The sequence below is a fragment of the Oncorhynchus gorbuscha genome, linkage group LG06 (genome assembly GCF_021184085.1).
Source record: "Oncorhynchus gorbuscha isolate QuinsamMale2020 ecotype Even-year linkage group LG06, OgorEven_v1.0, whole genome shotgun sequence".
In the NCBI taxonomy this organism is placed as follows: Eukaryota; Metazoa; Chordata; class Actinopteri; order Salmoniformes; family Salmonidae; genus Oncorhynchus; species Oncorhynchus gorbuscha.
Window position 1 is genome coordinate 88839779 of NC_060178.1, and position 22960 is coordinate 88862738.

Consider the following 22960-nt stretch of genomic DNA (forward strand, 5'->3'; position numbering starts at 1 on the left):
TATAACATTGTTCAAATCAAATTGTCACATGCGCCAAATACAACAGGTGTAAACCTTACAGTGAAATGTTTACTTACAAGCCCTTAACCAACAATGCAGTAAAGAAAATCCCCCCCCCCCCCAAAAAAAGAGACAAGAATAACAATAGTGGGACAATATACAGGGGATACCATTACAGAGTCAATGTGTCAATGTGTGGGGGAACCGGTTAGTCGAGGTAATTATGTACATTTAGGTAGTTATTAAACTGGCTATGCATTGATAATAACAGAGAGTAGCAGCAGCGTGGGTGGGGGGGGGGGGGGGTATGCAAATAGTCTGGGTAGCTATTTGATTAGCCATTCAGGAGTCTTATGGCTTGGGGGTAGAAGCTGTTTAGAAGCTTCTTGGATCTAGACTTGGTGCTCCGGAACCGCTTGCCGTGCGGTAGCAGAGAGAACAGTCTATGACTAGGGTGGCTGGAGTCTGACAATGTTTAGGGCCTTCCTCTGACACCGCCTGGTACAGAGGTCCTTGGTGGCAGGAAACCTGGCCCCGGTGATGTACTGGGCTGTACGCACTACCCTCTGTGGTGCCTTGGGGTTGCCATACCAGGCAGTGATGCAACCAGTCAGAATGCTCTTGATGATGCAGCTATAAAATCTTTTGAGGATCTGAGGACCCATCAAAAATATTTTTAGTCTCCTGAGGGGGAATATGTTTTGTCGTGCCCTCTTCACGAATGTCTTGGTGTGCTTGGACCATGTTAGTTTGTTGGTGTTGTGGACACCAAGGAACTTGAAGCTCTCAACCTGCTCCACTACAGCCCCGTCGATGAGAATGGGGCTGTGCTCGGTCCTCCTTTTCCTGTAGTCCACAATCATCTCCATTGTCTTGATCACGTTGCGGGAGAGGTTGTTGTCCTTGCACCACACGGCCAGGTCTCTGACCTCCCTATAGGCTGTCTCATTGTTGTTGGTGAGCAGATGTGTTGGTGCCTACCCTCACCACCTGGGTGCGGCCTGTCAGGAAGTCATGATCCAGTTGCAGAGGGAGGTGTTTAGTCCCAGGGTCCTTAGCTTAGTGATGAGCTTTGAGGGCACTATGGTGTTGAACGTTGAGCTGTAGTCAATGAACAGCATTCTCACGTAGGTGTTCCTTTTGTCCAGGTGGGAAAGGGCAGTGTGCAGTGCACTAGAGATTGCATCATCTGTGGATCTGTTGGTGTGGTATGCAAATTGCAGTGGGTCTAGGGTTTTGGGGATAATGGTGTTGATGTGCCATGGCTAATGCTGTGTTGTTTTACTCAATGACCAGCCTTTCAAAGCATTTCATGGCTACAGACATAAGTGCTACGGGTCAGTAGTCACTTAGGCAGATTACCTTAGTGTTCTTGGGCACAATGACTATGGTGGACTGCTTTAATAAACATGTTGGTATTACAGACTCAGACAGGGAGAGGTTGAAAATGTCAGAGAAGACACTTGCCAGTTGGTCAGCACATGCTCGGAAAACACGTCGTGGTAATTGTTGTATCCATAGAGACAGTTTATTTTTCCTACAGTTACACGCATTTAAAATGCGTCAAGCTTTAACAGTACTTATGGATGTGTGTCGCCATTAATAATATATGCCACTTAGCAGATGCTTTTATCCAAAAGCGACTTCTAGTCATGCGTGCATACATTTTACACATGGATGGTCCCGGGGATTTAACCCACTACCCTGGTGTTACAAACGCCACGCTCTACCAACTGAGCTACAAGACCACAAAATACATTAACTTGAGTAATTATTTTAATCGTTTGACAGCCCTAGAATTAAATAATAATCAGAAATTAAAAATCGCCCGTTGATGCGGCTGAATTTTAAATGACATTGGAAGCCCTTTGGCCTAGACACATTTTTGCATTAAAGCCAATTTCCTGCAATTCTACAATGCTGTGTTGTTTTACTCAAACATAATAATAATCTCAATACTGCTAAATTCATTGTTTTGTGAATTTTCAATTCTCCCCGACTGTCTAGTTGTCATTTTGGTGATTGAGAACTAACAAAGATTATATTATTTTAAAATATATGTCCATTATCTTTTCTATATGCTTTTTATCTGGTTATAGTCATTTTAGCTTACACTGAAAGCATTTTTCCATCCTGAATTTGCATTTAATTTATCATACTGTTTGGACTTAGGTGACCCAGAAAAAAATGCTTAGGCGGCACACCCAAGTAGTTCAATAGCAGAAAAATCCCTGTATATCAAAAGGGCACTTCATTCCATATCACAGGCTTTTAAAATCCAATTTTGGAGCACAATTTCTACTTAAAATATCAAAGTGATCCAAAAGGGACTCACTTCGTTGAACACACAGGGAAATGGATAGTTAGGCCTAGCCTAATTTTAAAAAGGCAGTTGGTCTAACTCCAAGTTGTCTCATCTTAGACAACCTTTGCTTTCAAGTTCAAAGTACAAAGTTTGCACCTCTCGCACAAATTGTGTTACAGACTACAACATGTTTAATAAATGTTTATTGAAAAACATTTTTAAAATCGTTTGACAAGCTTTTAAATTACATCCAATCTCAACCGTTGATCTTTGCAGTGATGAAGCAAAATAGGTCAACTTTGAGCTGCCTTATCTCTTGAATGTTTTGGTATTCACGTACAAAGTCACTTTCTGAGCACTTTTTCAATGGGCAAACCTGTAATCAGCCCAGGTGACAGACCCAGGTCTATAGTGGTCAAGTTCTTAAGGTTCAAGGAGAAGATGGCTGTTCTGAAGAGAGCCAAGAACTTGAGAGGAATCAACATCTTCTTCAATGACATATTCTCTGACGCACAGAAAGAACTTATCCCAGCTATGAAAGCTGCCACAAAGCGTGGGGACATTGCTTACATCTGCTACGACAAGCTCATTGTCCACCCTCCCAAAAGTCTGGGAGGAGTGAGAACTTCAGGCCAACATCACACACTGACACTAACAAGTGCCTGATTGTTTGGCTAATATATTGTAGTCCATGTTTTTATTTTACAAAAACATTTCTCTATAAGTCTATCAATCTCAACCACACTGCACACTGCCCTAACCCACCTGGACAAGAGGAATACCTATGTGAGAATGCTGTTCATCGACTACAGCTCGGCATTCAACACCATAGTACCCTCCAAGCTCGTCATCAAGCTCGAGACCCTGGGTCTCGACCCCGCCCTGTGCAACTGGGTACTGGACTTCCTGACGGGCCGCCCCCAGGTGGTGAGGGTAGGCAACAACATCTCCTCCCCGCTGATCCTCAACACGGGGGCCCCACAAGGGTGCGTTCTGAGCCCTCTCCTGTACTCCCTGTTCACCCACGACTGCGTGGCCACGCACGCCTCCAACTCAATCATCAAGTTTGCGGACGACACAACAGTGGTAGGCTTGATTACCAACAACGACGAGACGGCCTACAGGGAGGAGGTGAGGGCCCTCGGAGTGTGGTGTCAGGAAAATAACCTCACACTCAACGTCAACAAAACTAAGGAGATGATTGTGGACTTCAGGAAACAGCAGAGGGAACACCCCCTATCCACATCGATGGAACAGTAGTGGAGAGGGTAGCTAGTTTTAAGTTCCTCGGCATACACATCACAGACAAACTGAATTGGTCCACTCACACTGACAGCGTCGTGAAGAAGGCGCAGCAGCGCCTATTCAACCTCAGGAGGCTGAAGAAATTCGGCCTGTCACCAAAAGCACTCACAAACTTCTACAGATGCACAATCGAGAGCATCCTGGCGGGCTGTATCACCGCCTGGTACGGCAACTGCTCCGCCCTCAACCGTAAGGCTCTCCAGAGGGTAGTGAGGACTGCACAACGCATCACCGGGGGCAAACTACCTGCCCTCCAGGACACCTACACCACCCGTTGTTACAGGAAGGCCATAAAGATCATCAAGGACATCAACCACCCGAACCACTGCCTGTTCACCCCGCTATCATCCAGAAGGCGAGGTCAGTACAGGTGCATCAAAGCTGGGACCGAGAGACTGAAAAACAGCTTCTATCTCAAGGCCATCAGACTGTTAAACAGCCACCACTAACACTGAGTGGCTGCTGCCAACACACTGTCATTGACACTGACCCAACTCCAACCATTTTAATAATGGGAATTGATGGGAAATGATGTAAATATATCACTAGCCACTTTAAACAATGCTACCTTATATAATGTTACTTACCCTACATTATTCATCTCATATGCATATGTATATACTGTACTCTACATCATCGACTGCATCCTTATGTAACACATGTATCACTAGCCACTTTAACTATGCCACTTTGTTTACTTTGTCTACACACTCATCTCATATGTATATACTGTACTCGATACCATCTACTGTATGCTGCTCTGTACCATCACTCATTCATATATCCTTATGTACATGTTCCTTATCCCCTTACACTGTGTATAAGACAGTAGTTTTGGAATTGTTAGTTAGATTACTTGTTGGTTATCACTGCATTGTCGGAACTAGAAGCACAAGCATTTCGCTACACTCGCATTAACATCTGCTAACCATGTGTATGTGACAAATAAAATTTGATTTGATTTGATTTGATTTTGAATGATAAGCTACCCAGGAAAGGGCTAAGAATAGCCGATATTAATGTAGCCTTAGAAATAAGGTTAATGAAATCAATAACTTGCTAACATCGGATAACATTCATACATTTATTTATTTAACTAGGCAAGTCAGTTAAGAACAAATTCTTATTTACAATGACGGCCTACCGAGGAAAAGTGGGTTAACTGCCTTGTTCAGGGGTAGAACGACAGATTTTTACCTTGTCAACTCAGGGATTCGATCCAGCAACCTTTCGGTTACTGGCCCAACGCTCTAACTACTAGGCTACCTGCCACACGCACGCACTTTTGGGGTCACTTAGAAATGTCCTTGTTTTTTTAAATTAAAGCAAATTTTTGGTCCATTAAAATAGCATCATATTGATCAAAAATACAGTTTAGACATTGTTAAAGTTGTAAATGACTATTGTAGCTGGAAACGGCTGATTTTTAATGGAATATCTACATGGGCGTACATTATCAGCAACCATCAATCCTGTGTTCCAATGGCACGTTGTGTTAGCTAATCCAAGTTTATCATTATAAAAGCCTAATTGATTAGAAAACCCTTTTACGTTTATGTTAGTGAGCACATATGAAAACTGTTGTGCTGATTTGTGCTGATTTAAAGAAGCAATGAAACTGGCCTTCTTTAGACTAGTTGAGTATCTGGAGCATCAGCATGTGTGGGTTAAATTACAGGCTCAAAATGGCAAGAAACAAAGACCTTTCTTCTGAAACTCATCAGTCTTGTTCTGAGAAATGAAGGCTATTCCGTGCAAGAAATTGCCAAGAATCTGAAGATATCGTACAATGCTGTGTACTACTCCCTTCACAGAACAGCACAAATTGGCTCGAACCAAAATAGAAAGAGTGGGAGGCACTGGTGCACAACTGAGCAAGAGGACAAGTACATTAGAGTGACTAGTTTGAGAAACAGAGGCAGCTTCATTAAATAGTACCCGCAAAACACCAGTCTCAACGTCAACAGTGAAGAGGTGACTCCGGGATGCTGGCCTTCTAGGCAGAGTTGCAAAGAAAAAAAGACATATCCCAGACTGGCCAATAAAAAGAAACACCCGTGCCATACCCGGTTGACAGGGCTTGATTGGAGCCAATTTCCTCCAACAGGGCAATGACCCAAAGCACAGCTTCAAACTATGCATTAACTATTTAGGGAAGAAGCAGTCAGCTGGTATTCTGTCTATAATGGAGTGGCCAGCACACAGTCACCGGATCTCAACCCTATTGAGCTGTTGTGGGAGCAGCTTGACAGTATGGTACGTAAGTACCAATCCAACTTGTGGGAGGTGCTTCAGATTACCTCAACAAAATGCCAAAAGGTCTGCAAGGAAGGCTGTAATTGCTACAAATGGAGGATTCTTTGACGAAAGCAATGTTTAAGGACAATTATTATTATTTTATTTTTTTAATCATTATTTATAACCTTGTGAATGTCTTGACTATATTTCCTATTCATTTTGCAACTAATTTCATGGAAAACAAGGACATTTCTAAGTGACCCCAAACTTTTGAACGTGTGTGTGTAGATATATATAAATAAATAGTTCCTGCATAGTTTGGAGCTGTGCTTTGAGTCATTGTCCTGGTGTAGGAGGACATCTCCCACTTTACCGACACCAAAGCACCCACAGACTATCACATTGCCTCCACCATGCTTGACAGATGGGGTCAACCGCTTCAGCATCTTTCCATTTTTTCTGAATCTCACAAAATGTTCTTCTTTGTGATCCGAACATCTCAAACTTAGATTCGTCTGCCCATAACACTTTATTCCAATCTTCCTCTGTCCAATGTCTGTGTATTTCTGCCCATCTAAATATTTTATTTTTAATTGGCCAGTCTGAGATATGGCTTTTTCTTTGAAACTCTGCCTAGCAGGCCAGTATCCCGGAGTTGCCTCTTCACTGTTGACGTTGAGACTGGTGTTTTGCTGGTACTATTTAATGAAGCTGCCAGTTGAGGACATGTGAGGTGTCGGTTTCTCAAACTAGACACTAATGTACTTGTCCTGTTGCTCAGTTGTGCACCGAGGCCTCCCACTCTTTATATTCTGGTTAGACACAGTTTGTCCTGTGAAGGGAGTAGTACACAGAGTTGTACAAGGTCTTCAGATTCTTGGCAATTTCTCACATTGAATAGCCTTCAATTCTCAGAACAAGAATAGACTGACGAGTTTCAGAAGAAAGTATTTGTTTCTGGCCATTTTGAGCCTGTAATCGAACCCACAAATGCTGATGCTCCAGATACTCAACTAGTCCAAAGGCCAGTTTTATTGCTTCTTTAAAATCAGCACAACAGTTCTCAGCTGCACTAACATAATTGCGTATGGGTTTTCTAATTATCCATTAGCCTTTTAAAATAAACTTGGATTAGCTAACACAACGTGCCATTGGAACACAGGAATGACGGTTGCTGATAAATGGGCCTTTGTACGCCTATGCATTCCATAAAATCTGCCTTTTCAGCTACAAGTCATTTACAACATTAAAGTCTACACTGTATTTCTGATCAATTTGATGTTATTTTAAAATGGACCAAAAAAGTGTTTTTCTTAAAAAACAAGGACATTTTTAAGTGAACCCAAACTTTTGAACGGTAGTGTGTGTGTATATATATATATATATATGCACACACACACACACACACACACACACACACACACACACACACACACACACACACACACACACACACACACACACACACACACACACACACACACACACACACACACACACACACACACACACACACACACACACACACACACACACACACACACACACACACACAGGCCATCTCTGAAACTCACTTAATTCCTTTGATGATACAGCAGCAGCAAGACAAGGATATAACATCTACAGAAAAGCATATGGGGAGGTGTTGCTGTACACTGAATGTACAAGAACATTAGCAACACCTTCCTAATATTGAGTTACACCCTCTTTTGCCCTCAGAACAGCCTCACTTCATCAGGGCATGGACCCGAATGTTGTCAATGCTTCATACAAAATGTTTTTTTCAGGACTCTTTTGTTGAAAATGTATGTTGGTCTGATGTGTATGAGGAAGTGAATCCAGATGCACAACTGGAAGTATTTGTAAAATTATTCATGACAATTGTCAACAAGCATGCACCTGTTTTTTTATTTTAATGTATTTATTTATATTTACTTAACCTTTTTAACTAGGCAAGTCAGTCAAGAACAAATTCTTATTTTCAATGACGGCCTACGAAAAAGCATCCTGCAGGGACGGGGGCTGGGATTAAAAATACAGGACAAAAACACACATCACAACGAGAGAACACTACATAAAAGAGAGACCTAAGACAACACAGCAAGGCAGCAACACAACATGACAACATGGTAGCAGCACAGAACATGGTACAAACATTATTGGGCACAAACAGCACAAATGGCAAGAAGGTAGAGACAACAATACATCCCACAAAGCAGCCACAGCTGTCAGTAAGAGTGTCCATGATCGAGTCTTTGAATGAAGAGATTGAGATAAAACTGTCCAGTTTGAGTGTTTGTTGCAGCTCGTTCCAGTCGCTAGCTGCAGCGAACTGAAAAGAGGAGCGACCCATGGATGTGTGTGCTTTGGGGACCTTTAACAGAATGTGACTGGCAGAGCGGGTGTTGTATGTGGAGGATGAGGGCTGCAGTAGATATCTCAGATATTATTATTATTTATTTATTTTTTCACCTTTATTTAACCAGGTAGGCTAGTTGAGAACAGGTTCTCATTTGCAACTGCGACCTGATAGGGGGGAGTGAGGCCTAAAAGGGTTTTATAAATAAGTATCAACCAGTGGGTCTTGCGTCAGGTATACAGAGATGACAAGTTTACTGAGGAGCATTGGTGGCAAATCTGAGTAACATGCTATACATGACGGTAGCAGCTGTACAGTAACATGCTATACATGACGGTAGTAGCTGTACAGTAACATGCTATACATGACGGTAGCAGCTGTACAGTAACATGCTATACATGACGGTAGCAGCTGTACAGTAACATGCTATACATGACGGTAGTAGCTGTACAGTAACATGCTATACATGACGGTAGTAGCTGTACAGTAACATGCTATACATGACGGTAGTAGCTGTACAGTAACATGCTATACATGACGGGAGTAGCTGTACAGTAACATGCTATACATGACGGGAGTAGCTGTACAGTAACATGCTATACATGACGGGAGTAGCTGTACAGTAACATGCTATACATGACGGTAGTAGCTGTACAGTAACATGCTATACATGACGGTAGCAGCTGTACAGTAACATGCTATACATGACGGTAGCAGCTGTACAGTAACATGCTATACATGACGGTAGTAGCTGTACAGTAACATGCTATACATGACGGTAGCCATTTTAACTATGCCACTTTGTTTACTTTGTCTACACACTCATCTCATATGTATATACTGTACTTGATACCATCTACTGTATGCTGCTCTGTACCATCACTCATTCATATATCCTTATGTACATATTCCTTATCCCCTTACACTGTGTATAAGACAGTAGTTTTGGAATTGTTAGTTAGATTACTTGTTGGTTATCACTGCATTGTCGGAACTAGAAGCACAAGCATTTCGCTACACTCGCATTAACATCTGCTAACCATGTGTATGTGACAAATAAAATTTGATTTGATTTGATAGTCGCTGTACAGTAACATGCTATACATGACGGTAGTAGCTGTACAGTAACATGCAATACATGACGGTAGTAGCTGTACAGTAACATGCTATACATGACGGTAGTAGCTGTACAGTAACATGCTATACATGACGGTAGTAGCTGTACAGTAACATGCAATACATGACGGTAGTAGCTGTACAGTAACATGCTATACATGACGGTAGTAGCTGTACAGTAACATGCTATACATGACGGTAGTAGCTGTACAGTAACATGCTATACATGACGGTAGTAGCTGTACAGTAACATGCTATACATGACGTCAGAGCTCTGGCTTGGCGCTTCACAGCTCTGTATGGGTTTTGACTGACAGCTGTTCTTAACACCGAGCATGACAAGAAGTTGCCCCCATCCCTCCGGCTAATTGGGCAACTTTTGCTAACATTTTAACTGCGTGACGGAAATGCTGTAAATGATGACTCAATGTATTTTGAAATATGAGATGTTGAGGATTATAATAAATACCGCTTTGATGTCATACAAGCAAGCCAAACCCCCGTGAGTCCAAATGTGCACTTCACATTTCCAAACCATAAAACTAAAGTCATATACAGTGTCAATGTTTATGATCACTATGTTTGATGTACAAGATGACATGGCGATATATTCTGTTGAGAACAACCCAGGGTATTACCATTTTTGTTTATTGTGAGCACCCGAATGCACTCATGACTGACTATGAGCACCAAAATTACATTATGATTCTCTGAATTGCCATGTGAAAACCTAACACTAAGATCATATTTTATAACTTAGCTAGTCACGTTGGCAATAGAACAAGCTTTCAAATCATGCCCACCTGACCCAGATTGCGATTTACAATGGACCGTTTTTAAATTGAGTAAACAGTCATTTTGTGATGGCGGAGATGCGGGGTTGTGTTCCAAACGAAACAACTACAAGTAAGCTTCCTCTAGTTCCTGAACGGCAAAGCTAGGGGAGAACAAAAAAAGTGCCTTATCGTTGAAGACTCTTTAAGTCATAAAAGCACATTAAAATTGCTTAGGAACTGTTCACACATTGGAGAGGTGCGTGACCACAAGGATACACCGGATAGTCCTCTTACTCAAACACCTTGTACCTACCCCACATTTTCCAGGAATAGTCTTATAATGTTACTGAATCTACCCAGAGTATTTTCAGATTTAATTATCAACAAATGTTGCAAAAAGTAAAACAATTAAATAAAAAGTCATAAACCAACAGTGTTATGTCTGTATTCAGTCATGGGTCAGGTGAACTGTTGTGTATTCACCTTCGATATAAAACTTTTCCATTATATCAAAACTGTTCCCTTTCAATTGCTACCATGGTTATGCATATGCTTTTCATATTTCTTTGGTAAGAAAGACTTCAATTCAGCCCTATTCATACAGGCTAATTCCCTTCTCAAGTTAGTGTGGGAGAGGTGGAAAAACTATTGTTATCCATCAATAATAAGCCACCAAGTATCGAAATATATGGATCGTGTGAAAGAAATGTTATAACCAGCCTCCACCCACATCTAGCTAAGCAGATGGGTCACTATTGTCTAGACATGTACACATCTTCATGAAATACAATCGATGGCCTTAATCACCCCCAGACACACCCAATTTGAAGTGGAGTCTTTTGATTAGACATGTAGTTAGCTAGCTAGCTAAACAATGAACCGGAACAACCCAACTCATACTACTACCAATACAAACATTGTAGTATGAATCTGCAGGTAGCTAAAGCTAACAAACTAGGTTCAATGTTAACTAGCAATGCAAATGGATTTCTGATTCAAATAATATTATTACACAGATCATACACATAAGGTTAGCCAGCAAGCTAACATTTGCTAACTAACAGTATGCTTTAACTTGCAATAAAAATGACTGACAAAATTATAAAGTATATCTGGAAAATGTAGCTAGACTCCTACCCGTATACCTGGATGAATGCTTCACGGCAGACTGGAACCATTTAACTCTGTTTTGTTTGGAGCTACAGCTTGTTTGGCCAGCGTTGTGTTAAGTCACACCGGTTCACACTGACCATGATGTGTGCAGAAAGTAGCCCATCACTTTTTCCCACTGATCTGTCGATAGCATCTGCTAAATTCTGGGCATCAATGTTGTTGAGAAAAGTAGCAAAAGTTTTGTAGTTCTCAATGGTTAACGTTATATCTTTCAAAAACAGCACGGTAGAAAGGACTGTCAACACATACTGAACAGCTCACGTTAAAGACTGGTCTGCCATGTAGCACACTTCTATCTAAACGAATTTCCCGGCATGTCCAGCGCATACATTATCTCAGCCAATCATGGCTAGTGGGAAGGTTCCTGCGTTTTTCCATGGCTAAACCAACTAGACTCGTAATTTAACAATTTTAATCATATTTATGGATGGAATACAAGTTTGTTATTAAGGCACATGAAAATTCACATTCCAGAAGGCAATTCTGCCGAAAAACGCATTTTGATAAAAAAAGAAAAATGTTTATGTTCAAATGCTGCTCCTGTGAAGTACAGTAGTGATGTCGACATACGCCGAGTTACCTGAAACAAGTCACATGTGGTCAAGTGTAGCAAAGAAAGATCTAGCAAAGCTGCAGCTGGCTCAAAACGGAGCAGCACGCCTTGCCCTTAACAACACATACAGAACTAACAACAACATGCATACCAGTCTTTCCTGGTTGACAATTGAGAGACTTACTGCTTCTCTTCTAGTTATGAGAAATGTTGCTGTAATACATTCCAGATTGTTTGCATAATCAAATAACATTCATCTCAGACACCCATACATACCCCACAAGACATGCCACCAGGAGTTTATTCACAGTCCCCAGATCCAAAACTAATTCACGGCAACGCAAAGTATAATACAGAGCATTGATCGCATGGAACTAACATCTCCAATTACTCAACAAACAGAAGAATTACCTTTAAAATCAGATTAAGCAACATCTCACGGAACGGTGGGGACTGTGAGGAAACACACAAACACAATAATTTTGTTGTATGGTTTTTATTATAATTTTTGCATATCGTTGTATTTCAAATTTGTGTGACTGTCCTTGTCTATCAGTGTTTTGTTACTTGTCATGTTCTGCGTTTTTTGTGGACCCCAGGAAGAATAGCCTAGCTGCTACTTCTGCAAAAGCTCATTGGGATCCTAATAAACAAATAATCAAAAGGGGTGCTGTCAAAAAGGGATTGAAACCCTAAACTAAACCCATTTTGGCAAATCAAAAGAAAGAAGTATGCTTGAATTGAAAGCTCTTTCTGCCACCCAAGTGCAGCATAGCCTACTTGCTCAGTGTTTTTATAGGCCCAATTATGGCTTGGTGGAATTAACCATTTGGCAAATTATGCAAAGGGGGGAGGAAATATAAGCCGTGAGTCATGCCAAGAGCTCAGCCTCTCCATTTTGTTAGGAAGTAAGGTCAAGCTAGACAGAGTAAACCATGTGCTGCCTCTAACCTGCACACCATGCTTAAAAAAAGATATGTGTAGAAAGAAAAGGCAACACAGAGCTAGCCATATGCCACCTACTGTACCTCTGAAGAAATGTCCTTTACATGCAGAGAGAAATGCAAATTTCAGTCGTTTAGGAAAATCATATAGCCCATTATGCAACATCACTTTCCATCCTTCTCACTCTCTCTAATATTAGTATACTCCATCTGAAGCTCTCCATTACAGTCAATATAATCTAGCCTATTAGGGTTGCCACATGTCCCGGATTATATGGGACAGTACCACATTTTGGCACTTTGTCACGCATCCCACACCCAAACATTAATGCCCTGTGTTTTATCAACAAATTAAAACACTACTCATTTACAAAAAAAGGTTCATTTGTCTTATATTTCAGTAAGGGTTCCTATGCATTTGATGAGAATTTACAGTCCAACCTCTCTCTGTTGCAGTCAAATTGCAATTTTGACAAGATATTATATGATAAAGATGTGCCGGTGGTGATGTTATACACTTCTCCAATCGATGTTTAGATCAGATAATCACGGTACTCCATCTTGTTTCTTTTTTTGTTTATCTGTCGCCCCTAGCCTCGAACTCAGGCCCTGTGTGTAGTTAACTGACCCTCTATGCCCATTCATCACCATTTTACCGGTTGTTGTTGTCTTAGCTGATTAGCTGTTGTTGTCTTACCGGTTGTTGTCTTAGCTAGCTCTCCCAATCAACACCTGTGATTGCTTTATGCCTCGCTTTATGTCTCTCTCTAATGTCAATATGCCTTGTATATTGTTGTTTAGGATAGTTATCATTGTTTTAGTTTACCGCGGAGCCCCAAGTCCAACTCAACATGCCTCAGATACCTCCTTTGTCCCACCTCCCACACATGCGGTGACCTCGCCCAGCGTAACTAGTATGTCCAGAGATGCAACCTGTCTTATCGTCACAAAATGCCTGGGTTTACCTCCACTGTACCCGCACCCCACCATACCCATCTGTACATTATGGCCTGAATCTATTCTACCACGGCCAGAAATCTGCTCCTTTTATTCTCTGTCCCCAACGCACTACACAACCAATTTTGATAGCCTTTAGCCGTACCCTCATCCTACTCCTCCTCGGGTGATGGGGAGGTTAACCCAGGCCCTGCGTGTCCCCAGGCACTCTCAGTTGTTGACTTCTGTAACCAAAAAAGCCTTGGCTTCATGCATGTTAACATAAGAAGCCTCCTCCCTAAGTTTGTTTTACTCACTACTTTAGCACACTCCGCCAACCCTGATGTCCTTGACGTGCCTGAATCCTGGCTTAGGAAGGCCACCAAAAATTCTGAAGTTTCCATCCCCAACTACAAAATTTTCCATCAAGATAGAACTGCCAAAGTGGGATGAGTTCCAATCTACTGCAGAGATAGCTAGCAAAGTTCTGTCATACTTCCCAGGTCTATCTATGCCCAAACAGTTTGAGCTTCTAGTTTTTAAAATGAATCTCTCCAGAAATAAATCTCTCACTGTTTCCACCTGTTTTAGATCCCCCTCAGCTCCCCACACCATATGTGAATTTATTGCCCCCCATCTAGCTTCAGAGTTCGTTCTGTTAGGTGACCTAAACTGGGATATGCTTAACACCCCGGCAGTCCTACAATCTAAGCTAGATGCCCTCAATCTCACACAAATTATCAAGGAACCCACCAGGTACAACCCAAAATCCGTAAACATGGGCACCCTCAGATATCATCCTGACCAACTTGCCCTTTAAATACACCTCTGTTGTTTTCAATCAGAATCTCAGCGATAAATCCACAATAATCAATAATAAATCCATTCAATCAGCATTTCTCTAGAGCTGGCCATGCTTTCCTCCTGGCTACCCCAACCAACAGCTCCGCAACCCCCACAGCTACTTGCCTAAACCTCCCCATTGCTCCTTCACCCAAATCCAGATAGTTGATGTTCTGAAAGAGTTGCAAAACCTGGACCCGTGCAAATCAGCTGGGCTAGACAATCTGAACCCTCTCTTTCTAAAACTATCCGCTGGCATTGATGCAACCCCTATTACCAGTCTGTTCAACCACTCTTTCGTATCGTCCGAGATCCCTAAAGATTGGAAAGCTGCCGCGGTCATCCCCCTCTTCAAAGGGGGTGACACTCTACACCCAAACTGTTATAGACCTATACCCATCCTGCCCTGCCTATCTAAAGTCTTCGATAGCCAAGTTAATAAACAGATCACTGATCATTTCGAATCCCACCGTACCTTCTCTGCTGTGCAATCCGGTTTCCGGGCTGGTCACAGGTGCACCTCAGCCACACTCAAGGTACTAAACGATATCATAACCACCATCGATAAAAGATTGAAGACGGCTGAACAGTACATCGACCTGGCCAAGGCTTTCGACTCTGTAAATCACCACATTCTTATCTGCAGACTCAATAACCTTGGTTTCTCAAATGACTGCCTCACCTGATTCACCAACTACTTCTCAGACAGAGTTCAGTGTGTCAAATCGGAAGGCCTGTTGTCCGGACCTCTGGCAGTCTCTATGGGGAAACCACACGGTTCACTTCTCGGGCCGACTCTTTTCTCTGCATATATCAATGATGTAGCTCTTGCTGTGGGTGAATCTCTGATACACCTCTACGCAGACGACACCATTCTGTATTCATCTGGCCCTCCTTTGGAAACTGTGTTAACAAACCTCCAAACGAGCTTCAATGCCAATAACACTCCTTCCGTGGCCTCCAACTGCTCTTAAAACCATACTAAAACTAAATGCATGCTTTTCAACCGTTCGTTGCCTGCACCCGCCCGACTAACATCACTGCTCTGGACGGTTCTGACTTCGAATATGTGGACAACTACAAATACCTAGGTGTCTGGCTAGACTGTAAACTCTCCTTCCAGACTCATTAACTTCTTCTGGCTGGGGGGCAGTATTGAGTAGCTTGGATGAATAAGGTGCCCAGAGAAAACTGCCTGCTACTCATGCCCAGAAGCTAGGATATGCATAATATTCGTTGATTTGGATATAAAACAGTCTGAAGTTTCTAAAACAGTTTGAATGATGTCTGAGAGTATAGCAGAACTCATATGGCAGGAAGAAACCTGAGAAAAATCCAACCAGGAAGTGGGAAATCTGAGGTTTGTAGTTTTTCAACTCTTTGCCTATCCAAGATAGTGCAATCGAACCAAATGTACACTTCCTACGGCTTCCACTAGATGTCAACAGTCTTTAGAACCTTGTTTGGGGCTTCTACTATGAAGGAGGAGAGAATAAGAGGAGGTTGACTAAGGGGAATGCCAGAAGGCCATGAGCTCAGTCAGGCGTGCGCACATGATAGGTAGCTGCGTTCCATTGCATTTCTAAAGACAAAGGAATTCTCAGGTTGAAACATTATTGAAGATTTATGATAAAAACATCCTAAAGATTGATTCTATACATCGTTTGACATGTTTCTACGAACTGTAAGGGAACTTTTTGACTTTGTCTGCCCTGCGCTTCGTGAATATTGATTTGTGAACTAAACGCAAACAAAAAGGAGGTATTTGGACATAAATGGACTTTATCAAACAAAACAAACATTTATTGTGGAACTGGGATTCCTGGGAGTGCATTCTGATGAAGATCAAAGGTAAGTGAATATTTATAATGCTATTTCTGACTTCTGTTGACTCCACAACATGGCGGGTATCTGTATGACTTGTTTTTGTGTCTGAGCGACGTACTCAAGATTATTGCAAGGTGTGTTTTTTCCGTAAAGTTTTTTAAAAATCTGACACAGCGGTTGCATTAAGGAGAAGTTTATCGAAAGTTCCATGCATAACACGTGTATCTTTTATTAATGTTTATTATGAGTATTTCTGTAAATTGATGTGGCTTTCTGCAAAAGTCACCAGATCTTTTGGAAGCAAAACATTACTGAACATAACGCGCCAATGTAAACTTGTTGGATATTAATATGAACTTTATCGAACAAAACATACATGTATTGTGTAACATGAGGTCCTATGAGTATCATCTGATGAAGATCAAAGGTTAGTGATTAATTGGATCTCTATTACTGCTTTTAATGACTCCTCTTTGGCTGGAAAAATGGCTGTTTTTCTGTGACTAGGTACTGACCTAACAATCGTTTGGTGTGCTTTCGTCGTAAAGCCTTTTTGAAATGGGACACTGTGGTGGGATTAACAACAAGTTTATCTTTAAAATGGTGTAATATACTTGTATATTTGAGGAATTTTAAATACGATATTTCTGTTTTTTGAATTTGGCACCCTGCACTTTCACTGGCTGTTGTCATATCGATCCCGGGATCTCAGCCGTATTAAACATCTCCAAAACAAAATTAAATCTGGAATCGGCTTCCTATTCCGCAACAAAGCCTCCTTCACACACGCCACCAAACATACCCTCGTAAAACTGACTATCCTACCAATCCTCGACTTCGGCGATGTCATTTACAAAATAGCCTCCAACACTCTTCTTAGCAAACTGGATACAGTCTATCACAGTGCCATCCATTTTGTCACCAAAGCCCCATATACCACCCACCACTGCAACCTGTATGGTCTCGTCGGTTGGCCCTCGCTACATATTCGTCGCCAGACTCACTGGCTCCAGGTCATCTATAGGTCTTTGCTAGGTAAAGTTCCGCCTTATCTCAGCTCACTGGTCACGATAACAACACCCACCCGTAGCACATGCTCCAGCAGGTATATCTCACTGGTCATCCCCAAAGCCAACACCTCCTTTGGTCGCCTTTCCTTCCAGTTCTCTGCTGCCAATGACTGGAACGAATTGCAAAAAATATAAATAAATAAAAAATTTTAAAAAATAAAATAAAATAAAATCACTGAAGCTGGGAGACTTGTATTTCCCTCACTAACTTTAAACATCAGCTATCCGAGCAGCTAACCGAATGCTGCAGCTGTACAAAGAGCATCTAGCCCATCTAATCTACCTACCTCATCCCCATATTGTTTTTATTTTTCTGCTCTTTTGCACACTAGTATTTCTACTTGCACATCATCATCTGTACATCGATCACTCCAGTGTTAATTTTGCTCAATTGTAATTACTTGCTACTATGGCCTATTTATTGCCTTACGTCCTCACGTCATTTGCACACACTGTATATAGACTCTTTGTGTTATTGACTGTACATTTGTTTATTCCATGTGTAACTGTGTTGTTTGTGTCGCACTGCTTTGCTTTATCTTCGCCAGATTGTAAATGAGAACTTGTTCTCAACTAGCCTACCTGGTTAAATAAAAGGTGACATTTAAAAAATATATTATAATAATTCTGCACAGTGCAAGAAGAAGCGTTGGCCAATTTCATATCGTCAACCAAATACATTTGTCAAATCCTTTCGGGCTACATTCCAGCTAAACTAGGAGTGGACAATTAACTACCGGTACTTACAAAAGCATGCATCTAACAAAGAGCTACGAAAGTAAGTAAATAGCCATATTAGACTTCAAGACATAAGGTAATTTTGTCAAACTCTCAATGCTCATTCAACATATTTACTGTTACTTTATTCAATCCTGTTTTAAAAGTCTCGCTAACAGTTTACATTCCCTGACACCAACCAGAAATGTTTCCTTGGCCAAATATTCCCAGATATTCATAAAACAGCCACATAAGTGTTCTCCTGTTTTTCTAGGTCGCGAGTTCATTAGAACGTGCGTCGAAGATGTCGTTCCCATAGCAACGATAAAAACATTCCCTAACCAGAAACCGTGGATTGATGGCAGCATTCGCATGAAACTGAAAGCGCGAACCACTGCTTTTAATCAGGGCAAGGTGTCTGGCAACATGACTGAATACAAACAGTGCAGCTATTCCCTCCGTAAGGCTATCAAACAAGCTAAGCGTCAGTACAGAGACAAAGTGGAATCTCAATTCAATGGCTCAGACACAAGAGGCATGTGGCAGGGTCTACAGTCAATCACGGACTACAAGATGAAATCCAGCCCAGTCACGGACCAGGATGTCTTGCTCCCAGGCAGACTAAATAACTTTTTTGCCCGCTTTGAGGACAATACAGTGCCACTGACACGGCCTGCAACGGAAACATGCAGTCTCTCCTTCACTGCAGCCGAGGTGAGTAAGACATTTAAACGTGTTAACCCTCGCAAGGCTGCAGGCCCAGACGGCATCCCCAGCCGCGCCCTCCGAGCATGCGCAGACCAGCTGGCCGGTGTGTTTACGGACATATTCAATCAATCCCTATACCAGTCTGCTGTTCCCACATGCTTCAAGAGGGCCACCATTGTTCCTGTTCCCAAGAAAGCTAAGGTAACTGAGCTAAACGACTACCGCCCCGTAGCACTCACTTCCGTCATCATGAAGTGCTTTGAGAGACTAGTCAAGGACCATATCACCTCCACCCTACCTGACACCCTAGACCCACTCCAATTTGCTTACCGCCCAAATAGGTCCACAGACGATGCAATCTCAACCACACTGCACACTGCCCTAACCCACCTGGACAAGAGGAATACCTATGTGAGAATGCTGTTCATCGACTACAGCTCGGCATTCAACACCATAGTACCCTCCAAGCTCGTCATCAAGCTCGAGACCCTGGGTCTCGACCCCGCCCTGTGCAACTGGGTACTGGACTTCCTGACGGGCCGCCCCCAGGTGGTGAGGGTAGGCAACAACATCTCCTCCCCGCTGATCCTCAACACGGGGCCCCACAAGGGTGCGTTCTGAGCCCTCTCCTGTACTCCCTGTTCACCCACGACTGCGTGGCCACGCACGCCTCCAACTCAATCATCAAGTTTGCGGACGACACAACAGTGGTAGGCTTGATTACCAACAACGACGAGACGGCCTACAGGGAGGAGGTGAGGGCCCTTGGAGTGTGGTGTCAGGAAAATAACCTCACACTCAACGTCAACAAAACTAAGGAGATGATTGTGGACTTCAGGAAACAGCAGAGGGAACACCCCCTATCCACATCGATGGAACAGTAGTGGAGAGGGTAGCTAGTTTTAAGTTCCTCGGCATACACATCACAGACAAACTGAATTGGTCCACTCACACTGACAGCGTCGTGAAGAAGGCGCAGCAGCGCCTATTCAACCTCAGGAGGCTGAAAAAATTCGGCTTGTCACCAAAAGCACTCACAAACTTCTACAGATGCACAATCGAGAGCATCCTGGCGGGCTGTATCACCGCCTGGTACGGCAACTGCTCTGCCCTCAACCGTAAGGCTCTCCAGAGGGTAGTGAGGACTGCACAACGCATCACCGGGGGCAAACTACCTGCCCTCCAGGACACCTACACCACCCGTTGTTACAGGAAGGCCATAAAGATCATCAAGGACATCAACCACCCGAACCACTGCCTGTTCACCCCGCTATCATCCAGAAGGCGAGGTCAGTACAGGTGCATCAAAGCTGGGACCGAGAGACTGAAAAACAGCTTCTATCTCAAGGCCATCAGACTGTTAAATAGCCACCACTAACATTGAGTGGCTGCTGCCAACACACTGTCATTGACACTGACCCAACTCCAGCCATTTTAATAATGGGAATTGATGGAAATGATGTAAATATATATATATATATCACTAGCCACTTTAAACAATGCTACCTTATATAATGTTACTTACCCTACATTATTCATCTCATATGCATATGTATATACTGTACTCTACAACATCGACTGCATCCTTATGTAACACATGTATCACTAGCCACTTTAACTATGCCACTTTGTTTACTTTGTCTACACACTCATCTCATATGTATATACTGTACTCGATACCATCTACTGTATGCTGCTCTGTACCATCACTCATTCATATATCCTTATGTACATGTTCCTTATCCCCTTACACTGTGTATAATACAGTAGTTTTTTTTGGAATTGTTAGTTAGATTACTTGTTGGTTATCACTGCATTGTCGGAACTAGAAGCACAAGCATTTCGCTACACTCGCATTAACATCTGCTAACCATGTGTATGTGACAAATAAAATTTGATTTGATTTGATTTAAAAGAGTAGGCTACATACTCTTCAATTAGCTCACTCAGTGCAGCTGGGGGAGATGTGTGTGCTTGGCATTATAGTGCCAAGCATGTGTTATTATAACAAGTGCTTGGCATAATGCCAACACCCCAACGCTCCGTCCAAGTTTGGCTGGACATTCCAAAGGGATTATTTTACTCCCTGGCCAGAGCAGTAACTACCCGCCAGCCCCTACTCTCTGATTCCCATCCAAATCAAATCCAATTGTATTGGTCAAAAACACATGTTTAGCAGATGTTATTGCGGGGGGAGCGAAATGATTGTGTTTTTATACATACATTTTTTATCCTTATGATACATGATGCTGTATTCCGCCAGGGGCCCCCAACCTCCCAGATAGCATATGAACACACCATAAGCATCAGCAAGAAATTTGCTTTAATACTGCTACATTTTCTCTCATCCTCATGGCAAAATGTGAAAAATAACATGAGATTAGCTATAAAATAGCACATTTTATCTCTGTCCCATGGCAAAGTGTTGAAATGCAGGAAGTAAAAAAAAAAACAATTGTGGAGAGGCTGCTAAAACAAATTTCTACTGCCCCCCCAAAAAATAAAAAAGTGGCGGCAGGTGCCCGGGAGCCCCATATGCGGCGGTCAGTCAGGCCCTGTATACGGCATGTTTATCATAAAAACGCTGTCATGTAATTTCGAAATCTTTTATCATGACATGAAATGGAAATTAAGTTGTGTCATTACTGACTGGCATCTTGTGGGAAACTGTCGTAACTAGCATAGCTAACGCGTTAGCAAGAAAGTTGAGATAGCCAGCTGAGAATGAGCAACTCCACAAATCTATGTAACTACCGTTACAGAGTATCTACTATGTAGCTACATCACATCTCGAGTTGAGAATGATCAGCTAGGAGCCAGCTAGCTATCGTTAGCTAGGCTAGTAGGCTACAACACGTTAGCTAGCTGGCTTTTTAGCCAGTTAATTTAGTATCATTGCTAGTTTATTATTATAAAATTGCGAAGTTGTCAGCTGCTGCCTAGTAAGAATCACATGCTAAATAGTTAGTCATCATTAGCCAACCAGTTAGTTCGTCTGACTACCATCCATATGAAATATGGAATAAGGTTCTGATTTTTCAGAATAGTATTCTAGAGCTCTTCAGAATTCATACCTTATTTTTTATATATATCTGCTGATGTAGCTACTGTAGACCGCTTCTGGGGGCGGTTGAAGAAGCACGGATTTTGTCGTTGAATTTCTTTCAATCTGAAGTAAAATATGCAGCTATTTCCCCAAATTATCTCTCAGACAGTTCGTCTGGGAATCCTCTTCCTTTAAATGGAGTCGTGGCACTTTGAGCTGGCTCTCATCGGGCCAGTGAGGGGGTTCGATTAATATCGCCCGGGCGCCCGTGTTGAGGTGTTTTGCATCGACTGAAAGTTAATTGCTTTCGATTTTAAAACCGGGCTGCTCCCGGCTTGAGCCAGGTGCCCGGTTCAAAGCCCAATGTGAAATATGCTCAAAACAAGAGTGACCTACTTAAATACGTGTGTAAATTAGTAGGATTCTGTGTTGTCCCATGGAAAAGTGATTGATTTTTATTTTTTTCTTATTTCCCAAAGATTTTTTGTTGAAAATTCAAACATTTATTTTATGTTGACAAAATGACTGAGCCGCGCACAGATTATAGAATGGTGCTCCTCCCTCCCCGCTTTCGCCCGATGTTTGACGGCGTTTGCTTAAACACCGACTCCGATTTTGTGCCCTAGACCCATGTCCCTGTTAGATATTGGGCTGATTCGATTATGCTGAACACCAGGGCACCGGTCCATGGCCCGTGACGTGCCGGTCAAAAGGTAATCTGCGCAGTTCAGTTATGTTGTCATCAAGGCAGCATTGTGCATCGTCCACAAACAAATAACATATATTTTCCATAAAATATATTTTTCATTGGGAAGGCAGATAAAGCGTTTTCATCAAATTCCTTCATTACTTCTCGTGCTTAATTGCGTCACTTTTGTTTGGAGCCGATTTCGCCGTGGACTTTGAATTAGGGCTCACATCCCGGAGGCAGCCCGGTCCCAAAACGAATGCAATCAATTTGTGCTTAACACGTCCACACCGCCACTACTAAACATGAATCCCCTCATTAATCCACAAGATTCCTAATTGGCTAAATCTACTCAA

The 22960-nt window shown here is 42.3% G+C and overlaps 1 protein-coding gene across 10 annotated transcripts in view; it reads right to left on the reverse strand.

The window, feature by feature from the left end:
* The window catches only part of LOC124038498 (ribosome-binding protein 1-like), a 47884-nt gene extending 25743 nt beyond the window's left edge, over positions 1–22141 (reverse strand). For 5 of the 10 annotated variants that reach the window (XM_046354461.1, XM_046354460.1, XM_046354466.1 and 2 more), the window contains exon 1: positions 21945–22139. The gene's annotated coding sequence lies outside the window, so the exon portion shown is untranslated. Of the gene's footprint in view, positions 1–21944 lie in introns of all 10 variants that reach the window. The other 5 variants (XM_046354462.1, XM_046354463.1, XM_046354458.1 and 2 more) reach the window with 2 other exon arrangements.
* Between the last annotated feature and the right edge of the window lie 819 nt (positions 22142–22960).